Here is a 25,606-nt window from a genome sequence, read left to right as displayed (position 1 = left end):
AATTGACAAGTGTTCTAATTCCTCTCCTCTCCCTCAAAAACTTAAAAAAAGAATTTAGTTTTCCTTTACCATTTTCTAGTTTTGGGTACTTACCTTCCCTGAGGATAATGCTGCTTTTGATTCCCTCCAGTAATGGTTTAGGTCTTTGCTTGGGTGACTTATGCTGAACCAGAGAATTAGCTGGAATGAACTTTGATCTTCCTCCTCTGAGAGATTATAAAGCTAGCCATACACTAGTAGAAATTTGTTTGAAAATGTTGTTTTTGGGCAAGTTCATTGGGTTTCTAACCTTAAGGCTTGGTTCACACTGCCACGACTTGGGATCCAACTTGATGGGTCAAATGTTGGCCGGTCCAGCAGGCCTGGCTGAGATTCAAACTCACTTGACATTTCCCATTTTAGTCAATAAGAGCTGGCCTAAAAGAGTTGTAAAGTCAAAAGTTTTTTTTATCTTCATGCATTCTATGCATGAAGGTAAAAAACCTTCTGGGTGCAGAAGCCTCCCCAGCACCCCCTAATACTTACCTGAGCCCCCTCTCTGTCCAGCGGTGTCCACAAGTCCCTCGGCCGTCCGGGACTCTCCCTCCTGATTGGCTGAGACACAGCCGTGGCACCATTGGCTCCTGCAGCTGTCAATCAAAGCCAGTTAGCCAATCAGGAGAGAGAGGGGCGGGGCCGAATGGCAGCTCTGTGTCTGAATAGATACACGGAGCTGCAGCTTGGTTCAGGTGCCCCTATAGCAAGCCACTTGCTGTGGGGGCACTCTACAGGAGGGAGGGGCCAGGAGCAGCAATGAAGGACCTGAGGAGAGGAGGATCCAGGCTGCTCTGTGCAAAACCAACTGCGCAGAGGAGGTAAATATAACAGGTTTGTTATTTAAAAAAAAAAAAAACAAGACTTTACAATCACTTTAATTAGCACTACTGAAGTCTCTCCGACTTTAGAAAAGTTTTCTGTACTACTTCAAGGTGACTTCAATCTGACTTGTGCCCATAGACTTAAATGGAAGTCGCCTCCAAGTCAGATCTCTAATCTTAATTGATGTAATTTGGATTGGACATTACAGGAAGATTACATTCCCTGAAACTGCTTCAAAGTCACGCCAAAGCCGTCTGGGAAAGTAGCACTGTAAGTCACGTGACTTTCAGGTCACGGCAATGTGAACTGAGCTTTAGCCTGCATTCACATTTCAGCGTATGGATCGCGGGCAGAATCGCCGCGATCCGGAAATCATTGCAAATCGCGGGACGCCTGTGCATTGCCCGTGATTTGCAATAGCACCCCAAACGCTGAGCGATGTTGCCGCGATTTCTGCCTGCCGAACCGCGGCAAAAAAAATTGCGGGACGCATTACTCTCCAAAGAAGCAGGCAGGCGGAAATCGCGGCAACATCGCTCAGCGGTTGGGGTGCTATTGCAAATCACGGCAATGCACAGGCGTCCCGCGATTTGCAATGATTTCCGGATCGCAGGTGGAATCGCGGCGATTCTGCCCGCGATCCATACACTGACATGTGAATGCAGCCTTAGTGGGGTCAGATCGGTGTTCGGTGTTTGTTTTCGATCATAATGATAAGAAAATTCAAACGAGCAGGATGGAAATTTATTCTCGAATGAACATCTAATAGTGTATGTGACTTTCATTTGGGGAATTACATTCATTCCAAGAAATGTTAAAAGCAAACCAAATTTTGAAGTACTTCCTAACAACATTTTCAAGTCTTTGAAGGCATTATTGTATGCACTGATGACATTTTTCATACAGACATTCATAGGATCATTTAGCGTATGGCCAGTTTTAGACAAAATGCCTAGGCTTTTAAACCCATTACCACTCCTGGAGAGATTTTAGAGCTTCATTTCCATCAGGAAATGTCAGAATTTCAGCTTTTTTGTATATTTTTTATCTATTTCAGCAAGACAGTTAACATAGTTTAAAATAAAAGGTTTGCATTAGAGATTTTCATCAGCATCTTCAGGAAGCACAAAATAATGGGAGTCCTAAATCCTTCAAAAAGCAAATGGGCTGAAATGATATTTAGATAGTAAGCCTTTACTTACAGATGGTCCCATCTGAAACAATTAGGAAACTATGCCAGTATGTCTAATGTACGGCTAAGACGCAATTTCTTCAATTAACCAGAAAGTAAATCCATACAACATTCTTTAGTAAAATATTTCATCTCAGAGGAAGTCAGCAGCTCCCCTCCAAATTGTAATGGGAAATGTGAACTAGTTGTACTATTTTGTTATAATGAGCTGACAATTAGGTCACATTAAGCTCAACATAATACCTATTATTATTTGCCTTAACAACCATTATTTTCAGCAATGGGAACTTATGAAACCTAAAAAAAAAAATAAAAATGAACATGGTTGGAAATGACGATTGCTATGGCACACAACGCAAGTGTTTCAGCTTAGTGAATTGAGCCTATAGTTTGATTTCATTAACAGTGATTGGTTGCTGCTCACTGCTGCTTGTAGTCATTATGATTCATAGACCATTCCAGGTTTATGATACAATATAAAATACTGCGGAGAAGACGCCTTATGAAGACAATTTCTCAGGGTCGGTTCACACCTAAATCGCACAGGAACGTTTTCCCTGCTCCTGTGCGATTAAATGCGCTGCAATATTGCACTGGATTGCACCAAAAGTAGTGCGTGCACTGCGTTTCAAAAATGCACTGCACTGGATTGCTCTACATTTGGGGTATCATTAGGATTATATTGACACCCGTAGCAAATGGTACACCAAGTGCGTTTTGAACATGGTTCAAGAAACGCACATGGAACTAGGGATCGACCGATTATCGGCAAAGCCAATATATCAAGGGCCAATCTGCACTTTCCCTGATATATCGAAATCAGCCTCTGAGGTTACCGATATTGCCGATATTTCGGGAAAGTGCTGTACCGGAGTGATACCTGCAGCTAGAGGCATCACCCCGGTACCGGCGTCCATAGCCGACAGACGGCTGTCTTGTAATGACAACCGATGCGGCTGAGAAGCCGCTCGGCTTTCATTACAAGGAGCGGGAGGGGACGTCCCCCCCCTTCCGCCTTCCGCGGCTCGCCGGGGTCTCCTGTCCCATCGGGAGACCCCGGCATCCTACCTGCACGGCCACTGAAGACCCGATCAAATGTTAAAACCCGGAAGTGACATCACAAATCACATCACAAATTAAAAAAAATGACAGCATTCAAAACAGCCAAACTTGGCGTTTTGAATGCTTTTAAGTGCAGAGGAGGGGTTTGGAGTCTTTTAGACCCCCCCAGATCCCCCACAAGAGTACCTGTGTACAAAAAAAAAAAAATGTTTTATTATTTTTTTTAAATGTCCAAAAATATCGACAGATATCGGCCGATACCGATATGCGATGACCAAAATATCGGTATCGGCAATAGAAAAAAAGATATCAGTCGATCACTACATGGAACGCAAGTTCCGGTGTGAGCAAGCCCTTAAAAGGAAAATATAATCTTTTCAGTGATGTTTGTATAAAGTGTGTTAAAAGCAGAACTCCAGGCAAGCATCTAAATAAACTAATGAAATACACACACTATATTAACAAAAGTATTGGGGCGCCTGCCTTTACATACACATGAACTTTAATGGCATCCCAGTCTTAGTCCGTAGGGTTCAATATTGAGTTGGCCCACCCTTTGTAGCTATAACAGCTTCAACTCATCTGGGAAGGCTGTCCGCAAGGTTTAGGAGTATCTATGGGAATGTTTGACCATTCTTCCAGAAGAGCATTAGCAAGGTCAGGCACTGATGTCAGACGAGAAGGCCTGGCTCACAGTCTCCGCTCTAATTTATACCAAAGGCGTTCTGTCGGGTTGAGGTTAGGACTCTGTGCAGGCCAGTCAAGTTCCTCCACCCCAAACTCGCTCATCCATGTCTTTATGGATCTCGCTTTGTGCACTGGTGGGCAGTCATGTAGTAACAGGAAGGGGCCATCCCCAAACTGTTCCCACAAAGTTGGGAGCGTGAAATTGTCTTGGTATGCTGATGCCTTATGAGTTCCCTTCAGTGGAACTAAGGGGTCAAGCTCAACTTCTGAAAAACAACCCCACACCATAATCCCCCCTCCACCAAATGATTTGGACCAATGCACAAAGCAAGGTCCATAAAGACATGTATGAGTGAGCTTGTGGTGGAGAAACTTGACTGGCCTGCACAGAGACCTGACCTCAACCCGATAGAACACCTTTGGGATGCACAGACAGCAATAAAAACTGCCAGGTGTTCTAATCCCTCTTCACTCTATCCAAAACTAAAAAAAAAAGTTATGCCTTTGGTTATACTTTAATAACTTAGAAATTGCTGAAGCCTCTGGTTCAGCATGTCAGCCAAAACTCTTTTAATTTCAGGAGATATGAGCATTGGAGGCCCTCATACTTTTTCGTTACAGGTTTCCTGATTAGACGTTCCTGTTCACCACATTTCTTGGATCAATTACTCAGTCTGTTAAGTTACTTTTATATATTATATACACAGGCCCCTGAGACCCAAGCAGCTTGAATAATGTAATTGCACACATTTTAAAGTAATAATTATGTTATAAAAGGCCCTGACATATCTCATAGAAGTTTTACAACTCCTGTCTGGATGGTCACATCTAACACTGGGCGGTAGAAGACAATGTTCATTTTTTCCCATGCACTTGTTAATTTACTTCATCGAGCATCAAACACAAATGGAGTGAAGTTCGCCAAATATAATTATGATCCTTTGCTCAGTGAGTGGACCTGAAAATTTGAACAATGGTCTGTGTAATGGGTTTATGTCTACAGGATCTAGTCAGATAATTCTAGGTCTACCTGTAGTCTTTGATGACTAAAAATGACTATTTTGAGGTTAGTGTGGGAAGAATTATGACATTATGGGGTACGCTTTTACCATGAAAGACTGTCCATTACCAAGTTATATGTGGCAACAAAACTCAGAGGAATACTAATTTTCATTTATTGCATGGCAATAAGTACTGCACAAAGCTAGCATAATAATATATGAATAGGTATAATAAAAATATTATGGGATTCTTTTGCTAAAAGGTGGAGGCTGTTTGCTTTCAATAATAAACATGTGAAGTTGTGTTCACTTTAGTCAATTGTGCTAGCAAAAATGTGGCATTTTTGTAAAAAGTACCCTTACAGTGTATCACCAGTTTGCAGGAAAGAAAATTGCTCGATTGCCCATCAAAACACAGTCATTGTTGATGAGGAAATCCCTCCCATGGAGCTATTTTGTTATGAACACACAGTGATTATGGCCACTGGCAATAATTACATGAAAAATGCCTCAGGCTGGTACAACCAGTCTGCCCATACATAGTTCAAATCTTCCGGGCCTCGTGGACCAGCCGACATTTGAACCGTCTGTGGCCGACTTAAGCTGTAATACATAATTGTATTCTTCGCTAGTGAACTCTCCATTTTTCTCTGGTGCTTAAGGCTGTCCTTATATACAGTGCAGAACTAATGGCCCTGCATAAAATGTGATGATGTCAGAGTGTGACTGAGGACTGGAACATCTTCGAGAAGAGACTTTGATGGAGCTGTTGTGCAGCCTAGAGGAAGCCTGCTGAAACGAGGAATAAGGTAAGTATTATAGCTTATACCTCTACCCCTAGACCTAATGAACATATCACGCCCATTGCTTTAAGTGTTTTTTTTTTTTCAATTTTTTTTACCAGACAACTGCGCTGAAACCACTTGCATTCTGCGGCGGTGTATCAGTGCAGCCCTATTAACTTGAATTGGTTGTGCTCGGCAGGCCTTACAGTCTACAGAGTGTGATGGGGATATAACTCCAGCCTCTAAGCAAAGCATTGCATGTGTACACCTCCGGCCACTGCTCCAGCAGCAACATGGGGAGCAGTTGAGGGGCAGTAAAACACGGCTCAACTACGAGTTTTACCACCCCTCGTTCACTCATGTAAATGAGGCCTAACATTGAAAAAACTCCAGAGAAAAGCATGGAAATATTTTAAATGCTTACTTGTAGCATTTTCCTTTCCATAAATTATTATTTTTTTGTCTTACAGGGGTTGATTTACTAAAACTAGAGAGTCAAAATCTGGAACAGCTCTGCTTGTTCAATAAGGCTTCGACAACAAAAAAAAAAAAAATCTGGACGCTGTTTGGTTTTCATGCACAGCTGCACCAAATTTTGCACTCTCCAGTTTTAGTAAATCAACCCCCCAGTGTGACTATAATCATGTTAGGGAATTGAGACTCCAGGAAGAGTTGGTTCTTTAGACACTGGAGAAGAGGGCTATGACATGCAAGGAGGGAATGAGCTGTGCTAATTACTGTCTGTGCTGGCTCAGCTCCTCTGCCCCTCCCCTCCCTACATAACCTTTTATGTAGCTGCCAAGAGAGAAGTGATGGGTAATACTATAAAATCTTTCTAGAGTCTGCTGGGGCTGCTGACATCACAGAGACAGGCTTTCTTTACTTAAGAATGCATTTCAGGGAAAGCTTGAAAGCTTTCCAGAAAAATAATAATTTCTATGAAAAAGTAGCGTAGATTTAAAGCAGGATCCAAGAGCAAAAATGTAATATAGTGCATTAGGGGTGCTTGCAATGCACAGCCATATCATCCATTCACAGATCCAATCACAGGATCTGAACTAAAAGCTCTATCTGTCACCATGGCAAAGGTACTCATGGATTGCGTTGGCACGAGCGTGATGACATCACTGCACATATAGTTTATTGTTTACTTCCTCCAGGCCCGTAACAATAGGTCTGTACCTCCTGTATGGACCTGGGGCTGGGGTGTAAACATTGCAGGAGCCTATGCATTGCCCCAGTGATGCACTGATTGGAGTTGCGATGCTCTGCAGGCTTCAGCACAAAAATGCACATTTTTTTATTTTATTAATATGAGTGCATTTATCAAATTTTTGCAAAGGGTGGATTATACCTTTAACCAACAAACGTTGACATTGTTTTTATTGTTACTTTTTTTATTATAATATTGAAATTACTTTTAATATTACATTAATGTGTGACAGCCTATATGAGGTTTTAGTGACTGGGTGTATTTATATATTTGCTTGAAGGCCCGGTTAGTAAGTATGATTCATTTCCTGTATGTATATATCATTGACATAATGGTTTTCAGACTACTTTGAACCATTCACAATCATTCCCAAGTCAGTCCCTGCGCCTAAAAGAGTATACAGCTAATGTCCCTTCCATGTATACACAAACTCTTAGTACAGTACGATTTGGCAAAAGCTAATCCTCAAGGCTTGCTGGATTCATATATTCCCTCCAATGTGGACCAAAAGTAGCTTTGTAACAATATATAACATACTGCTGATCACTTGTTAAAGTGTTTGTAAAGCTGAGACATGAAATATGAACAAAGCATATCCCTCTATAGCTGCCTTTCTCAACCTTTTCAGCACAGAGAAACCCTTGAAATAAATTTCTGGTCTCGGGGAACCCCTGCTAAAAATTAAAAATCTACAACTCATGACACATTAGTGTGACAGTCAATGGGAAGAATGCTCCTTACTCTTGTAACCATTGGGAAGAATTTCCCCCTTACAGAGAGGAACAATGGTGTCATTGGGAATGTATTTGAGAGGCAGAAATGCCCATTACTCACTGAACCCCAAGCAACCTCAGGAGGAACCCTGGTTCAGAAACCCTGCTCTATAGCGTGTGGCTCAATTAAGTGCACTAAGTGTAATTTCTGTCTGCTGCTTCATTCCTCTTCTATCAGCATGAATCACTTCTGACAAGTTTTCCTCACACTAAGAGTAAAAAAGGTAACAGGGGAGGGACCTCCAGCTGATTGACAGCCTCAGCTCTGTTCCTGTGTGAACAAGGTGTGTCTCTTCCCTCCAATCAGCTCTCAGAGCTCTCTTCACTGATCTCTGCAGAGTGTAACCTCGGCTCTCTGCCCCTTTTTTTGTGACAGCTCAGACAAGCTTTATACATTTTGGATTTTGGGTGAAGGGAAGAGAAACCTGCAGATAAACAGGTACAACCTATGTAGAAGGATTTGTTTAATCTCTGTGTATCTCCTCAAGACAGTTACTTTACTGGGTATATGTAAGGGTTTACAACCTGTTTAAGGCATGGGCTGATGTGTAGACTTTTGAACACCACCAAAAACTGCACAGACACCGGGATTTACATCTCAATCCACACAGGACCCAGGACACAGAATGATGCCTGAGCAAAAATGATGCAGTACTTTTGGAGAAAAGAGCAGATTAAGGCATTGTCAGGGGAGTAATCTAATCTTGAATAATCTTGAAATTAGAAAGCTCATAGACCATGGCGATTTTAGGCTGTAAAAATACTTTCATTTAATGAAAAAAAAAAAAAAAATTATTTACATGAAACTTAAAACAATTAAGAATGACTAGCTGTTTCATTAAAATAAATAAATCACAATAATTAAAAAAAAAAATGAATATATATATATATATATATATATATATATATATATATATATTATATACTGTGTGTGTATATATATATCTATATCTATATATAGATATATATATATATATATATATCTATATATAGATATATATATATATACTCTATAATGTTATGTTGATCCAGGGGCTTATTAGTTTGACTTTTTGGAGTCAGAAAGCAACTTTGTTTTCAATGGGGCGAACTGGCACATGATTTGATAGGATTTTTTTTTTCATCTCTGGGGTATCAACTGGGGCTTCATATACTGTATGAAGTTTAAAAAACTATAAGGCCCCTTTCACACGGGTCGTATCCATTTTGATGGACTCTGCTTGCTCAGCGGGTATCAGTGGCGCAGGAAGATGACAGGTCCGTCTCCGCTCACTGTGTCAGAGTCCCGCTCTCCTCTATGGGGAGATCAGATGAAAACAGACCGCCTGTCCGTTTTAATCCGATCCCACCTGATTCGATCCTCTGGACAGATGGCGCACGTATCGCCATACGTCTGTTTTCAGCAGATCTTGTCGAATCGGATGCCAGACACATGTCCGCTTAGATCCACCTCCCAATAGAGGACGATGGGTGGCCAGATCGGTCCGATGGTGTGAAAGGGACCTAAATGAATGAAATGTCTGCCAGTGTTTCAGAATTAATCTGTGGTTACTTTGGTGTACATTTGCTTTCATGAGCAGGGCCCTCTTTACCCTCTTTTAAAAGTTTGTATAGTAACTGGCCCATGTCCCTTTATTTTGTAAAGCACTGTGCAGACTGTTGGCACTAAACAAATCCTGTATAATAATAGGTAAAGTGGTTGTAAATCTTCACATACTGTATACCTTACCCAGTGAAGGGACTGTCTTCAGGTGATGAGACACAAAGATGAGACAAATCCTCCTACATACGTTGTATCTATCTATCTGCGGTCTTCTCTTCTCTAAATCCAGAGTGCTGAATTTTAAAGCTTGTCTGAGAGTTCAGAAAAAAGGGTGCGGGAAGTTGAAGTTACGCTGCAGAACTCAGTGGGGAGAGCTCTTAGAGCTGATTGGATGGAAGGAACACACCCCCTTTACACAGCTCACAGGAACAAAGTTGGGGCTGTCAATCAGCTGGAGGTCCCTCCCCTGTCACCATTTTTCTCTTGGTGTCAGAAAAACTTGTCTGAATTTAATCATGCTGCTAGCAGAGGAACCAAGCAGCAGAAAGAAATAATACTTAGTGCTGTTAATTGAGGGAAGCACACACTATAGAGCAGGGGTCTCCAAACTTTCTAAACAAAGGGCCAGTTTACTGTCCTCCAGACTTTAGGGAGGCCTGACTGTTGCCATTGGGAATACAAAATGTCCCAGCATCAGTGGGAATAAACAATCCCCCCTTCTTGGTGTCAGTGGGAGGAATTGTGCCCCATCATTGGTGTCATTGGGCCCCATTGTTGGTGTCCTTTGGAGGAACTGTGCTCCATTGTTGATGTCACTGGTAGGAATTGTGCCCTTCATTGATGTCATTGAACAAAATAGCACCCCAAGGGCCAAATAAAAGCAAACAAAGGGCCGCATTCCAGCCCCCGGCCACAGTTTGGAGACCACTGCTATAGAGGGATAGGCTTTGTTCATATTTCATGTCTGAGGTTTACAACCACTTTAAGAAGAGGTGAGCAGTATGTTATATATTGTTACAAAACTACTTTTGGTCCACAGAGAAGGGAATATATGAATCCAGTAATGATCTGTCTCATAATCTCTTTGCCTCTATTTCGCACTGATTTGTAGCAGAATTGATAAAAATCTCCCACAGCATTGACGCTTTATCACCAATCACAAACAACTTTCCTGATTTCAGGCCTAAAGGCAGGTCAAATCTAATTTAGAGAGAAAAGTTTGATGTGTGGCCCCTTATACAGTACAGTATTTACTATAAGGTCCCCATACAAACATGACTGCTCTGTGACCTAATTATTTGAATTTAATTGCAGGCCACACTTTTTTTATTCATGTGGAAAATATTTTTCTGATTTTTAGAGTATCCTTCCTTTTGCGCACCCTTCCCTTGGCATAAAAGAAGTAGAGATCACATGATTTTACTTGAAAGTGTTCCTTTAATTGCATTTTACTAGAAGCAATGCCAAGCAATCTGTCTGAAAACATACTCAAGTATTCCATATTCTCTGTCTCTTTGCCAGCAAAATCCAGAAATGTTTATCAGAGGGTTTTCTGCCTTGTGATTTCATTCCTAAAACGTATTAGCTTAGAGAGCTTAGAGAAACTGTTTTGTTTTTTTTTTCTCTTAGGTGGTGGGTCTTCTTTTTATCATTTTAAAGGTGTATCTAAAGCCTAAAAAAAAAATTTACGTTTTGGATAGAGTGCGAGAGGTTTTTTTTTTTTTTTAAAGCTGATGAGATGATTTACAGATTGATATTACAGTTGTCACCAAAACAGGTCTAGACAGGAAGTCTTCTATTGTGTATACCTGCTCTGGCAACAGCTGTCAGCAGTGTTAATTTTGGCAGCAAATTTCGATTTAGTTTTAGTCATAGTCTTTTGACTAAAATGCCATTTTAAGCCTCGTACACACGCAACGATTGTTGGCCGTGAATTTTCGGCCAACGTCCGATCGGCCCAATGTCGGCTTGGTTAGTATGATGCTTCCGACAACTGACTGCGACTTTTCGGCCAAAAAAAATCTGGCGTGCAGGCTATAAAATTTTTGTTGGCCAACAACAGAACGGCCGATTGTTCGTCAGTCAGTACAGATTTCGGCAGACAAAAATCTGATGAGCAAGACTGGGCATGCTCAGAGAAGAAAAAACACACAGAAGGTAAACCAGCACATGACATCACTTCTGAAGTTGGTTGTTGTTGGCCGAAAAAATTTGTGTGCAGTCTAGAGCACATTTCAACCAACACAACAACACTGGACAAAAGACGGCCGATCGGTCGGCCAACAATCGGTGCGTGTGTACGAGGCTTTAGTTTTAGTCGTATTTTAGTCTTTTGACTGAAATGCTATTTTAGTTTTAGTCTTATTTTAGTCATCTGAATTGTTTTAGTGTTAGTCATATTTTAGTCTACTAAAATCTCCAGTACATTTTAGTCCTCTAAAATCTCCAGTACATTTTAGTCGTCTAAAATCTCCAGTACATTTTAGTCGTCTAAAATCTCATAGTTTTAGTCAACTACAAATCAAATGGGTTTAGGTAAATTGTAATGCATTATTTAAACTTTTCTCCAGAATTTCCAAACTAATTATACAAATTTACTCCTGGAGTAAAAATCGAATAATATGTTATTATTTATGGTATTAAGGTTTGAACACACACACTACAGACACAGATTTAGCCATTGTGATATATAGCGCCTTTCTAAGTCTCCATTCACACTACCGCGACTTATCAGGCGACTTGTCAGCCTGACAAGTCGCGGTCCATCGCGGTCCATTGACTGCTACAGGACCCATTCAATTAGGAGCGACACAAGTCGCTGCGACTTGGAAAAAGGGTCCTGTACCAATTCGGGGGGCGACCTGGAGGCGACTTGCATAGACTTCCATTATATGAAGTCCGTGCAAGTCGCGTGCAAATCGCGGTGCACGCGACTTCACAGGTCGCCCTGAAGTCATGCCGCTTCAGTGTGAATGCGGTCTAAATAAAACCAAGTTTCATAAACAAACAAAAATATTGCTAAACTGAAGTGCAACTTTAAAATACAAAAAACCCAAAAAACTGTAGACTCTTTTGGCTGTAATGTCATTGCACATATTACCTGAATATATTACCAACATTAATATTCAGAAAAAATATAAGAAAAGCCTTTTTCTTAATTTTTTTTCTTTCAGCTGTTTAGTAGATGCCCCTTACTTATGCCTATGCAGTGGTGCAATACATGTTTAAACGTTAATGTGCCATTATTACAGGCTCTGGATGGAATTGTGTTGCCAATTTAGAAATGAGCAGCAGAGTACTGTTATTTTGATGTCAATTTTCGATTTCGTTTTAGTCATAGTCTTTTAACTAAAATGTCCTTTTAGATTTAGTCGTATTTTCGTCATCTGAATTGTTTTAGTTTTAGTCTCCTATAGTTATCCTATTTGCCTTAGTTAAGATACCTGTGCCTGGACCCAAAGCTGATTTAAAGAGGAAGTAAACCCTCCTCAGGAAGTTGTACCTATAGGTAAGCCTATGATAAGGCTTACCTATAGGTACTGTAAATATCTCCTAAACATGTACCGTTTAGGAGATATTTACCTTTAATGGAGCCAGTGACGTCACTGGCGCATGCGCTCTGAAGGAACGGCTGATCGTGCCGTTCCTTCAGAGCCCCGTGCCGTGACCGTCGGCTCCCGCGCGCGTGCGCGGGAGTGACGTCACCGCGGCTCCGGCCAATCAGATGGCCGGATGCTGCGATCCCGGAAGACGGGCGACATGTCATGTCGCCCGTCATACAGGTAAGAGAGCGGCACGGCGGGGGCTCGTTCTAAGGTAAGTATTTCATAATGAGCTAGTATGCGATGCATACTAGCTCATTATGTCTTTCTATTGCAGGTTGTAAAAAAAAAAAAAATTTTTAAAACGAGTTTACAACCTCTTTAAGAATCGGCTCAGGTGAGGACAGTGCTGGATCCTTGGACAGGTAAGTGTCCTTATATTAAAAGTCAGTAGCTGCAATATTTGTAGCTGCTGAATTTAAAGAGGTTGTAAACCCCCCAAATTTTTTTTTTTCTTTCTGCAACCTGAAAGAGAAACACATAATGAGCTAGTATGCGCCACATACTAGCTCATTATAAAAATACTTACCTTAGAACGAGACCCCGCCGTGCCGTCCGCTTACCTGTATGACGGGCGACATGTCCAGTCGCCCGTCTTCCGGGATCGCGGCATCTGGCCATCTGATTGGCCGGAGCCGCGGTGACATCACTCCCGCGCGCGTGCACGGCGGTCACGGCATGGGGCTCTGAAGAAACGGCACCAGCGGCCATTCCTTCAGAGCGCATGCGCCAGTGACGTCACTGGCTGCATGTAAGGTAAATATCTCCTAAATGGTACATGTTTAGGAGATATTTACAGTACCTATAGGTAAGCCTTATCATAGGCTTACCTATAGGTACAAGTTGCAGAGGAGGGTTTACTTCCTCTTTAAATTTTTTGGAGGGAGATTGAAGTTTTTCTTTAAAGCGGAACCCATGACAATGTGATAAAAAGTAATGTTCTTTAGCAAGGAACATACATTCCACATCAATAATTATGCTACCAAAATTAGTGTTTGCTGTAAATTTCCTCCAGCATTGCTCCTGTTTCTTCTTGCTGGAGGCTGCCATTTTGCGGAAGCCCAGAGCCCCTTAACAGCAGTAAATCATAAAGGGGAACTAAACCCATCAATTTAACGGCAGCTACAGCCCAATTCACACTTATGTGACGGGGAACACATGCAATATCTCATGCCATTATTTTTGCCATGCCCTGTAGCACAATGCAATTTTTTAAACATGGCTGCCCTTAATTTGTACAATTATCGTACATCGTACATAGGGCAGTCCATTGAGATGAATGGGCTGCCCTAAAGGAAAAGTATAGCCAAAGCTAGTTTAGCTGTACTTCTCCTATGGATCACAGGAGTGCAATTCGTTTTGCACTCCTGTGAAGTCCGCTTTCTGCAGACGTCACAGAAGTCAGTCCAGGCACTGCGTCATCGTGACAATGGAAGTCGGGATCTGCCAATTGCCTTGAGCGACACCCAGCTCAGCCTCTCAGCGAGCCGCTAAGAGCCTGAGCCGACCGCTCCCCGCTCCTCCACAGCTCAGCACTCCAGTGAGCGTGGAGGGGGCAGACCAAAGAGCTGCTGACTGACTCGGCAGTGTTCGATCGCTCAGTTCTCAGTGTAGAGGCGCCGGAGGACCGATGCTGCATCCACCTAGGTAAGTATGTATCTGGAAAAAAATGCAAAGCCATACTTCTCTTTTAAACGTGATGCACCTAAAAGTACCAAATGCATTTTTTTTTTTTTGTTTAGCCTGCGGATTAAATGAAAAAAAAAATAACAGACTCTTTCATTCACACAAAGAAAATCAATGGAAGAATCCCACTCCATCGAGACATTCTGACTGTGACACCTGCTGTGGTCAGAATACTCTGAGCAGCGGCTGCAATTGATTCACTGATTGACAGAAAATTTTCCAACATGTCTCTCTAATAGTAGTCAATCAATCGACTTCTGTCTAGCAGGGAACCCACGCACGGGTTGAAATTAGGTTGGCTCCTGCTGGACTGGCCAAACTTCAAGCCGTGTATAGCCAGCTTAAGAAAGGATTTGCCTCCTGCTGGAAAGATATCTTCTCATGTCTTGTTGAGTCTACAGGACAAGAAATGAAGGGAAATCTCCCTAATAAGACACAGCTGGGAAGGAAACAGCATTTTGAACCTTTCTGCCCCTTTCAAACTGGTGGAGTCCACCAATGGACCTGTCTGCTCAGCAAGGGATCTCTCCACTGATCCCCGCTGAGCAGGCAGATGACAGGTCCGTGTTCGCTCCACTGATGCAAAGCAGACATGGGCACAGCCCACTATCCTCATTGGGCTGTCAGATGGAACCAGAACGCCTGTCCATTTCCATCTGACTGTCATCGGATCCGATCCACCAGATGGATTGGGAACGGATCCCCATTTGTCTGTTTTTAGCAGATTGGATCAGATTTTGGCAGGTGTCAACGGACACATGTCCTTCGACATCCGCCGCTCCATAGAGAGCAAGGGGTGGTCCAATCGGGTCCGCTTGAAAAACCGATCTGGTCTGCCAACCATGTGAAAGGGGCCCTCCCCATTCTCTCCAAAATTAAAACATTCAAAGGTCTGGCTTTGGAAATATCTTAATAATGACACTGCCCCAAAGTTGTAGATTGTATATCTTTTTGAAGGTGAAGGCTACTGAAATTGACATAGGATGGGAGTGACTCAACCACGTACCTTCTAAGAATAGCATAAGTTACTAACATGTTCTGTGAATGAAGAATAAGTATGTAGGCTTAGATCTCCTATACAGGGAGTGGAATGCAGAGGTCTCATCTACTATCCTTGTAAACTAAAGCAGAGAGGATGTGAGTACTCAAAATAGATCCAAGTGAATTCTAATAATTACATCAAGCCAAGTACATGGCAATGTTTTAGCTTTTACATCAAGGAAATGATTGAATGCACAAAGCTGCAGATCATTTTAACATAATCATTAACCCATTTAAAGTAGGCCTAGCATCAAATATATAGCGGTTGTTGTAAAGTTGGAGAGTGCAAAATCTGATCCAGCTCTGCATGGTAGCCAATCAGCTTCAAACTTCAGCTTGTTCAATTAAGCTTTAATTAAAAAAAAAAAAAAAAAAAACCCTGGAAGCTGATTGGTTTCTATGCAGAATTGCACCAGATTTTGCACTTCACAGTTTTAGTAAATCAATCCCATAGTTTCATGTTAACCTTTTGCTGCCCTGTAAAGCAGTGGTTGTCAGCTTATGAGCTAAAGAGGGCCTCAAATGCGGCCCCTGACATCACCAAAGGGCCACACATGATGTTCAATATATATAATGCTTGGGAGGACTGTCAGACTTCAGACTTAATAGAGGAAATGAGGGTCGGAGAGTGTGAACATGCTATGTTTTGGCTGGGGATATGCTTTAGAAGACAATATGAAACTGGGAACATATTACATGGGGCTAATAGAGACCAATGCAATTACCCTAATCAATGTTGCCACTGCAGACTTCTGAGGTCCGAGTTACATACATATTCGCCAGCACACAAAGGATCTTGCACAGCAGTCTAAATAAATGTTTTATTGCAAAAGGATCACTTCAGGATAGGTGCAACATTTCGGAGTCAAGCAGGACCCCTTCGCACATGCCTGACGAAGAGGTCCTGTGTGACTCCGAAACGTTGCACCTATCCTGATGTGATCCTTTTGCAATAAAAAGTTTCTTCGGACTGCTGTGCATGATCCTTTGTGTGCTGGCGATTATGTATGTATCCGTGATTGATCCAGTGTCCAGCTGGTGATCGCTGCAGCACCCACAACTGATGTGCCTATATCCAGGAAGGTGTGCGATGGGAATATGAACTATTCTGAGGTCCGAGGGCTGCACATCACATACCAAAGGGCCGCATCCAGCCCTCAGGTCACAGGTAGGGCACAAGGGCTGTAGAGCACATATGTGGTGGCAAAGAGGGTGGGCTTTAGGGCACACACTCTGCACATATGTCTCTGTGGGCAGTATAGGTTTCTGTGCTGAGATAAAGACAGCTCTTAGTCTGTGCTAATTATTGGGAATCGGCTCCCAATCATGTGACCAATGTGACAGCCAATCACAGTGGTCACATGATTAGGCAGACCATCCCGTGCCCCGGGCATTATAGCCCAGGTAAAGGGATGTTGGGGTGAATGGAAAGGGTTAACGGTATGCATTCTTTGTAATGTGTAATAAGATTACTTGCCCCACCTCTCCCGTTGTCCAGTTAGAGAACATTTTGCATTCATTGAGAATATGCAAAGTGTTCTCTGGTATAGAAAGCAAACTGTGTTCACAATGCAGCATGGCAGCCACTTGGCGCAAGACCAGTTAGTTAGTGGAGATCAATGTAGTAGCAGTGCCTACTAAAGTGGTTTTCAGCTTCTACGGGCATCCCACAGGTATGGCACATACATAATTACATTAATGTATGTAAATATTGTCATACCTGGTATTAAGTTGTAATACCTACAGGTATTTATTGGCTCTTGCAGAGATCACAGTAATTCCCCATACACCGATCTAATCTTTTTTTCCCTCCCAACAAAAACACCATTTTGTTCAGACATCATCCATAGTCAACATCTACTTCTTGGACTGAGATGCTGACTCAAAGGTCTCACAGTCACGTAAAGCCAGTGCCTGTGAAATTTTTGTTGTGTTCACAAATGTCTAACTACAGATTTAAAATGTTGAAGTCTGATCACTTAAAGTGTAAGCCCACCCTAAAACTAAAATTCTGCACCTCCAAGATGTAACACTAACCTATCTAGCCCTGTAAAGAAAAAATCAGTATACATACCTTTTCTGAAGCCGATTTCATCCGGTCTCCAGTGGCGGAAGCTCTGCAGAGGAGACAGCCGAAAATGGCTGTGAAATGAATGGGAAGTGTCGTCACCCATAGACTTACTATGGGGCTTCCGTTGTCGGTTGTGTCCTCTGCACCCGCCATCACAGTGAAGCCGCGGCTGACAGCTCAGCGTGGGATCAGGTCAGATCAGCTTCAAAGGTATGTATACTGATTTCTTCTTCACGCTAGATAGGTTAGTGTTATGCCCCGTACACACGTACTGATTGTCGGCCGTAAATATTCGGCCGACGACCGTTCGGCCGATTGTAGGCCTGTTAGTATGATGCTTCCGACAGCCGACAGCGCATTTTCGGCCGAACAGAATCTGTCGTGTAAGCATTAAAATTTTTGTTGGCCAACACCAGAACGGCCGATTGTTCGCCAGTCAGTACAGATTTCGGCCGACAGACAGCAGATTTGCAAGACTGGGCATGCTCAGAAAAGAAAAAAGACAAGGAAAGTTAACCATCACATGACATCACTTCTGCAGTCGGCTGTTGTTGGCCGACAAAATTTGTGTGCAGTCTTTTGCAGTTTTCAACAGACACGACAGCCCTGGACAAAAGACGGCCGATCGTTCGGCGGACGATCGGTACGTGTGTACGGGGCATTAGATTGTGAATGTCTTTAGATGCAGGGATTTTAGTGTTAGGGTGGACTTCTACTTTACCACTTCTGGACCAGAAGATTTTCCCCCTTAATGACCAGGCCTTTTTTTTTTTGCGATTCAGCACTGCGTTACTTTAACTGACAATTGCACGCATGCGATGCTGTACCCAAACAAAACTGATGTCCTTTTTTCCCACAAATAGAGCTTTCTTTTGGTGGTATTTGATCACCTGTGCGATTTTTATTGTTTGCGCTATAAACAAAAAAAGAGCGACAATTCTGAAAAAAAAGCAATATTTTTTACTTTGTTCTATATAACATTCCCAAGAAGAAAAAATTAAAGATCAAAAATGTTCATCATTTTAGGCCAATTTGTATTCTGCCACATTTTTTTGGTAAAAAAAAAATCTCAATAAGCATATTTTAATTTTTTTACGCAAAAGTTATCGCGTCTACAAACTAGGGGAAAGATTTATGTCATTTTTATTTATTTATTTTACTAGTAATGGCAGCGATCAGCGATTTTTAGCGGGACTGCAACATTGCCGCGGACAGATCGGACCCCTAACTGACATTTTTGACAATTTCATGGGGACCAGTGACATTACTACAGTAATCAGTGCTAAAAATATGCACTGTTACTGTAATGGAAGGGGTTAACCCAGGGCGATCAAAGGGTTAAATGTAAGCATAGGGGCTGTTTTCTGACTGTGAGCGGGATGGGCTTGTGAAAGCAATACAGAGACCTGTGATCCTAAATAGGAGGAACACAGGAGCTCTGCATTGATTCCAAAGAGAACAACAGTCTGCTGTGTTTACAACGGCAGACCGCTGTTCTCTCTTGGCGGGGAGCGATCGCAATCGCGCCTGCTGGCCCTGTGCATCGGCTTCCCTGCTGGCGAGTGGGCGCGCACGCCTCCAGGATCGATCCCACAAATCGCCGTATTCACGGGAACCTGATGACCTGCCACTGTATATAGGTGGCAGCTGGTCAGCAAGTGGTTAAGCCCCTTACACACCATCAGAATATCGTACAAAAAATACCATTTTCGAAATGATCGTACAATAATCTGATCATTAGTGCACAGCTTTCGTCCAAAATTTTCCAAAGGGACAAACACTAAATTTTTTCTCGTACAATACCAGATTGTAAGATCTTTGTTTAATCAGTAAAGTTTTCATCAAAAAATACAATACAAATACATTACATCTCTTCCAAATTTTTATTCTGTCGTACGAGAATTTGCGTACTTTAGTATTCAAAGAGAATAGCATCCAAAAAATACGGAGGATCATTCATCCGATAATCTCGTTTGTTCTAGGCTTGAGGGAGAGGAAGACTTCCTCCTAATTGTAGCGGACTGATGACATCATTTTATCTTGGGCAATATCACTTATATGGAGCTCAAGAACAGCTTTTTATAATAAAATGTACCGCTTTACTGAAGACACAAATAATAATGCTATATATATATATATATATATATATATATATATATATATATATATATATATATATATATGACATGTCAAAAATGTATTTCCTAACTGAACAGACCTTTTTAAAATAATTTACGTCGCAATTGTCTTGTAGTATCCATAGCAACCCAACAGAATCCAGGTTGTAAAGGTCTGGCTTTAATATACTGAATTCTTAAGGGTTGTTAGAGGTAACCACACTTTGTACTTTGCTTCCTGCACAGTCCATTGAGTAGGACCATCTGTGTGGGAACACATGTATGTTGGACTTGGGCTTCTAGCTTCAGCTATGAAATGAGACAGACGCCTGCTAAGAATGATGTCAGTTTCTAAACATCTGAAATTCTTATGTTAGTTACATGTGAAATATCTGGCGATGATAGTCATTTCTGGTATCAAATGACACAACTCATGGTTGTATTTTTTTCTAATATTGTACAAATTAAACAGACTCTACAGATTATTGTGGACCCATGGCTTTGGTTTTTCTGTTTTAGGAACGACTTTTAGTGAGAAAAGCAAAGTGGCTCACTAATGCAGACTTAGAGTCGGTTCACACTGATACGACTCAAAGTCGCCCCGACTTCGGGCGACTAATGAAGTCGCCCGTGCAGCGCGACTTCGGCGCGGCTTGCAACGACTTCACATAATGGAAGTCAATGAAAGTCGGTCTGACTTTGCAAAAATTAGTACAGGAACCTTTTTCTAAGTCGGAGCGACTTGAGTCGCTCTGATTAGAACGGTTCCATTGCACAGAATTTAATGCTACTTGTCAGGCGACTAAGTGGAGAGGTCCATTTAAGCAGTATTGCCTTAACTGGCTATAAAGATTTCAAGAAAAAAAAAAAACACAATTATAAAGTAAAGCAGCCATTAACATTAACTGAGCCATATTACCTGTCAAGGCCATGTGACCAGCTCTCCTCCAATCACAGTTCTCTCTGGTGGGTTAAGAAGAGAAAATTCTGTAAGACAGCAGGATCTACAGGGTGGTCTGCATTTTATGAATGGGCTGGAAAATGTAAACCCCGGTGTGTTTTGTCTTATGATCCGACGCAGACTGCTTAAATAGGATAATTATTAGTGATCGACCGATATCGTTTTTTCATTGTCGATACCGACATTTTGGTCATCATGTATCGGTATGGGCCGATATTTTCATACATTTAAAAAAAATATATATATATTTTTCTTTACTTCACAGGTACTCTTGTGGAGGGATCTGGGGGTCTAAAAGACCCCAAACCCCTCCTCTGCACTTAAAAGCATTCAAAACGCCAAGTTAGGCTGTTTTGAATGCTGTAATTTTTTTTAATCTGGCGCCAGTACCTGGAAGTGATGTCATGACATCACTTCTGGGTTTTTGCATGGAGACCCCAATGCAGCTTTGATTAGGTCTTCGGCGGCTGTGCAGGCTGGTTGCGCAGGTCTCCTGGTGGGACAGGAGACCCAGGCGGGCCGTGGAAGGCGGTGGGTGGGGGGATGATACGTCCCCTCCCCCTCCTTGTAATGACAGCCGGGTGGCTTCTCAGCCGCATCAGTTGTCATTACAAGACAGTCGATCATCGGCTTTGGACACTGGTACCGGGGTGATGCCTCTAGCTGCAGGCATCACTCTGGTACAAGCATTTTCCAGAAATATCGGCAATATCGGTAACCTCCGGGACCGATTCCGATATATCGGGAAAAGTACAAATCGGCCCTCGATATGTCGGCTTTGCCGATAATCGTTCGATCCCTAATATTCATATTCATAGAGCAGTGAATGCTCTTTGGGGTGAATTTGCTAAAGGCAAATAGACTGTTTACTTTGGAAGTGCAGTTGCACTCTGCAAGTGCAGTCGTTCCGGAGCTTAGTAAATAAGGGCAAGCTCTGCTGACTTCCATCATCCAATCATGTGCAAGCAAAAATTAGATTTTTTAATTTCCCTTGCATGTGATTGGGTATTCTTTGAAAAGTTAAGCTCCACCTTGTTTACTTAGCTTTGGAACAGCTGCACTTGCAAAGTGCACAGTCTATTTGCCTTTAGTAAATCCAACCCTCTTCAGGAGTGTCCAAACTATGGCCCCCCAGCTGTTTAGGAACTACAATTCCCATCATGCCTAGTTATGTCTGTGAATGTCAGAGTTTTACAATGCCTCATGGGAGGTGTCAATTCTCTTTGCCCCTAAAAACTTCATCACTGTATTCAATACTGCCTGCAGAGCAGAAATGTATTTTAACATGATCATCTATAGACTTCAGACTAATCAGCAAACCCGAGCATACTCCAGCTAGATTTTCCTTAGATTTTCATTGATTAGGTATTTGATTTGATAGTAAATTATGTTTATCTGAAAAAATAAATAGTATGTCTACTGTAATTTTTGTTATTTTATTGACCATTCATAGAGATTGTTTAAAAATCCTTCCAGTCCCCTTCCTGAATGTCTCCACTCTGTTCTGATTTAGTAAAATATTATTTTATAATGACAGCCAGGCAGCTCTGCAATCTGTAGTGTTCTAGACTTCAAGGTCAGCACTGGAAAAATGGAAAATATACTACTATAAGGAAGCTCTTTGTAATGTGTTCCTATTTCAATATGGAGGGAGAAAGTGGAAAATAAGAACACCTGTGTGGTAAAGGATATAAGCACCTTTGTATTAAAGTGTGACTAAACCCACAGCAGTAAAATCAGTCTGTAAATGCAGTAAAGCATGCTTGTTATACTCACTGTGGAACCTAAGGGGTTAATCCTCCGCATTGTGTAAAAAGGCTGTTTGATCCTGTCTTCACTTATCCTCCCCTTCTTCTACAGTCCCCAATCCATCTCCTGATAGTACAGAGCCTTGGGGGCACTCTGCCCATGTTCAGTTTGTTGTGTATTGCTAGAGAGGTTTTTTTTTTTCTTGGGAAGGTGCATGTGATCAGCACAGAGCCAATCAGCACTGTCCAGACAGAAAATCAGGGGTCATGCAGCCTCATAGGAATGTCAGAGGAGAATGAAAACTCCTCCTACAAGCTTTAACCAGGCACTGATAGAAGTCGCAAGACTGCTATATACTGCTGATGAGAAAAGGTATTGAGCAGTTTATATTTACTAAAATAATTGCACGTTCTGTGTACTGTGAGAGACCAGATACAGTGAATGCAGAGTCCTGGGTTTAGTAACACTTTAATAAACCTGGACTGCTCTGCCACAGCTATGTCTTTATGTGCTCTATGTCTATGCCCAAGGGCTAGGTTAAAGCAGAACTCTAGGCAGATATAATAGGCATAAATGAATGCAGCTCTGTAACCATTGCTACAACATTAAGGCCAATATTCACTGCATTTGAGCATCACAAACCAAAAAATACTATTTCATTCATTTTTATTATTCAAAGCAAACTCCCCAATCCATCCATGTCCCCATGCTTCATTTTGTTGAGAAATCACTTTGAAAAAGGACCCCCTAGCATTTCTGGCCATGGCCATCTTGAGAAAGGGCAAATGATTCATGCAGCGTTTACTTCCTGGAATCAATCTTCCCTTAACTCAGGCATGCGTGCAGGAGAGTGTGCTTAGCTGAGAAAACCCCTCCTCTTCTCTTCTCCTGAAAACTCCTGAGATGTATGACATCATTTGCTTAGGCAAGAAACCAGAAAGTAACTGAAGAAAGTGAAAGAAAAAAGTTTAAAACAAGTGAATATGATATACTTTCCTATCTAGTTACTAGTGCTAGCAGCATGAGGATTCAAAATAATCAGTGTTGATTGGGAGAGAGAAGTTTGACTTTAGGACCTCTTGCACATGACCATAAAGTCAAGCAAATGGAGATATAGTGTAAAATACATCTTTTGTAGTGGCTCCAGGGAGCCACAGGTGCCCAGCATTTTTACCGAATGGTCAACAATATAGAAAATGCAGTTTGCACATAACCACCAGCACTAGCAGCACTTGCGCATGTGTATAGGCGTATTTTTAAAATATAATACCTTAGGCCTAATTGTATTTTAAATGCAAGCAGTATAAGAAGCTGAATTTGACCTGGTGTCTATTGCAGTTCTTGTTCAGTAGGGCTGTAGAGGAAGAACGGCAGATGGAGCCAATGAATGCTGACAGTGGGAGAAAGCAGAGTGACAGGGAGATGTGCTCATCACTGTGCTGCTTCTGCTTTCACTATTCAGGACAGTCTGGGCTCTGAGGAAGTGGGTTGAATGAAGCTGGGGATCAGACAACAGCTGTTTCTTTTTATTTTATCCTCTAGTAGGAGATTCAATTCGATCTTAGATCTGCTTTAAGAGTTAACGTGGGCCTTTCACACAACAAATCGCATCAGCATACAGCTCTGCATGCTGATATATAATCATATAATATTCATCAGTTAAACTAATATTTTTTTCTTTTGCATACAATTATTTTTTTCCACTTCCCGGTTGACTGAGACACTGGTGACGTAAGGCTGGCTTTGCAGCTGCATCCTGGGAAGTTCATGTCATATATTCCAAGAGGCGGACCTAAAGTTTTAGTTCTAAAGCAAATCAAGCAAATGCAATTAATAAATAAGTCTGAAAACAATACAGTATTTTTTGCACCTCACATTCATACATTAGGGAATAGTTTGCACCGATAAAATTTACTTTTGCAATAAATAAGTCTGGGCTCGTATTCATTTAACTTATCAAGACCATCCTCCATATACAAATGTTAAAGCTATGTTATAGTAACACTTTCTTTAGGAAAGTTAAGTATTTTAGTCCTTCTATTATTCTGTAATGATCTAATTTGGGAAAACTGTCCATAGCCTTTTATTAACAATTGGGTTCAAGTACACTTTAATATGACCTCTATTATAGGTATTTTCCCAATATTTTTGTAGCATCCTCGAAAGCAGGGGTCTCCAAACTTTCTAAACAAAGGGCCAGTTTACTGTCCATCTGGATTTAGGGGGGCCAGACTGTTGCTTTTGGGAGTAGAAAATGCCCTGTTATCAATGTGAGGAATAGCGCCCCATCATTGGTGTCAGTGGGAGGAATAGCTCCCCATCATTCAGCTTCGGGTGTGGCTGCAGGAAGGTTCTCTGGCTGTGTGTCTGCTCCAGGTGATTTCTGTGAGAAGGGAGTTCGGTAAAATCTCTCCCAGCCCTGCTGGCCCTTATCTGGGGAGGCCATGCAGGCCAGCAGGGCCTCTCCTGCTGGAAGCTCTGAACCATCCCCTGGGCTGACGGATGACATACCTGCTCCTGGACAAGCCATGGCTGGAGATCTCTCTGCCCCTGGTGAGGATGAGGATACCGAGTCCATTCGGGAGCGAGTGGTGGCCGGGATCAGGGTCCTGAATAGGGAGAGAGACCAGCTCTACAAACTGAGAGCAGAGTTGAAACGCCTGCGAAAGCAACGTGAAGGTTTGCACAGCCGCAGCCGTGGATCTATGGATTCGGAAATCCAGTTGGCAAAGGTCCGGGTTCAACACCAGGAAACCATTGTGGCCATGATGGAAGGTAAAGAGGGGCCCTTTAAAGAAAAGTTCTGCAATGACCGCAGATTTGCAAGGATGGCAAAGATGGAGGTGGAGGAGGGGACCCCAAGTTCTGACCCCCTGCCCCCCCAAGGTGAGGTGAGCAGCCCGTTGCCTTCTCAGGGCTCAGGAGGCATGCTTAAAGTGATCCAGGCAGTGGAGTCTCCAGTACGGGCGGATCAGCTGGTGTTTGGTGAGGAGAACATACCTGATAATGTGCCTGATAAGGTAAAACCTAGCAAGTCCCAAGTGACTGATAAAACTATTTTTGTGCCATTTAACACCTTGGCTAATACTGATGTTTTGCCCAATGACACCCAGGCTGGTAATTTTGTATCCAGCAATATTTCAGCTGCTGATGTTTCCTTGCAGGAAAAACTGCGTTTAAAAAATGACATTGCAGCAAAGGAACTACAAGAGCCTGAACAACCCATTAACCCCCCTTTTGCTGAGCCCAAGGCTGTTTGTCCAGT

The 25,606-nt window shown here is 42.2% G+C and overlaps 1 protein-coding gene across 3 annotated transcripts in view; it reads left to right on the top strand.

Annotated features, from left to right (window-relative positions):
- FYN (FYN proto-oncogene, Src family tyrosine kinase) overlaps nt 1-25,606 on the top strand; it is a 307,032-nt gene that overhangs the window by 20,947 nt on the left and 260,479 nt on the right. The gene's annotated exons all lie outside the window — the stretch shown is intronic.

The sequence above is a fragment of the Pelophylax lessonae genome (genome assembly GCF_965119305.1).
Source record: "Pelophylax lessonae genome assembly, chromosome: 3".
Lineage (NCBI taxonomy): Eukaryota > Metazoa > Chordata > Amphibia > Anura > Ranidae > Pelophylax > Pelophylax lessonae.
The sequence above is the reverse complement of the archived record's forward strand: the minus strand, read 5'-3'. Positions and strand labels throughout refer to the sequence as shown.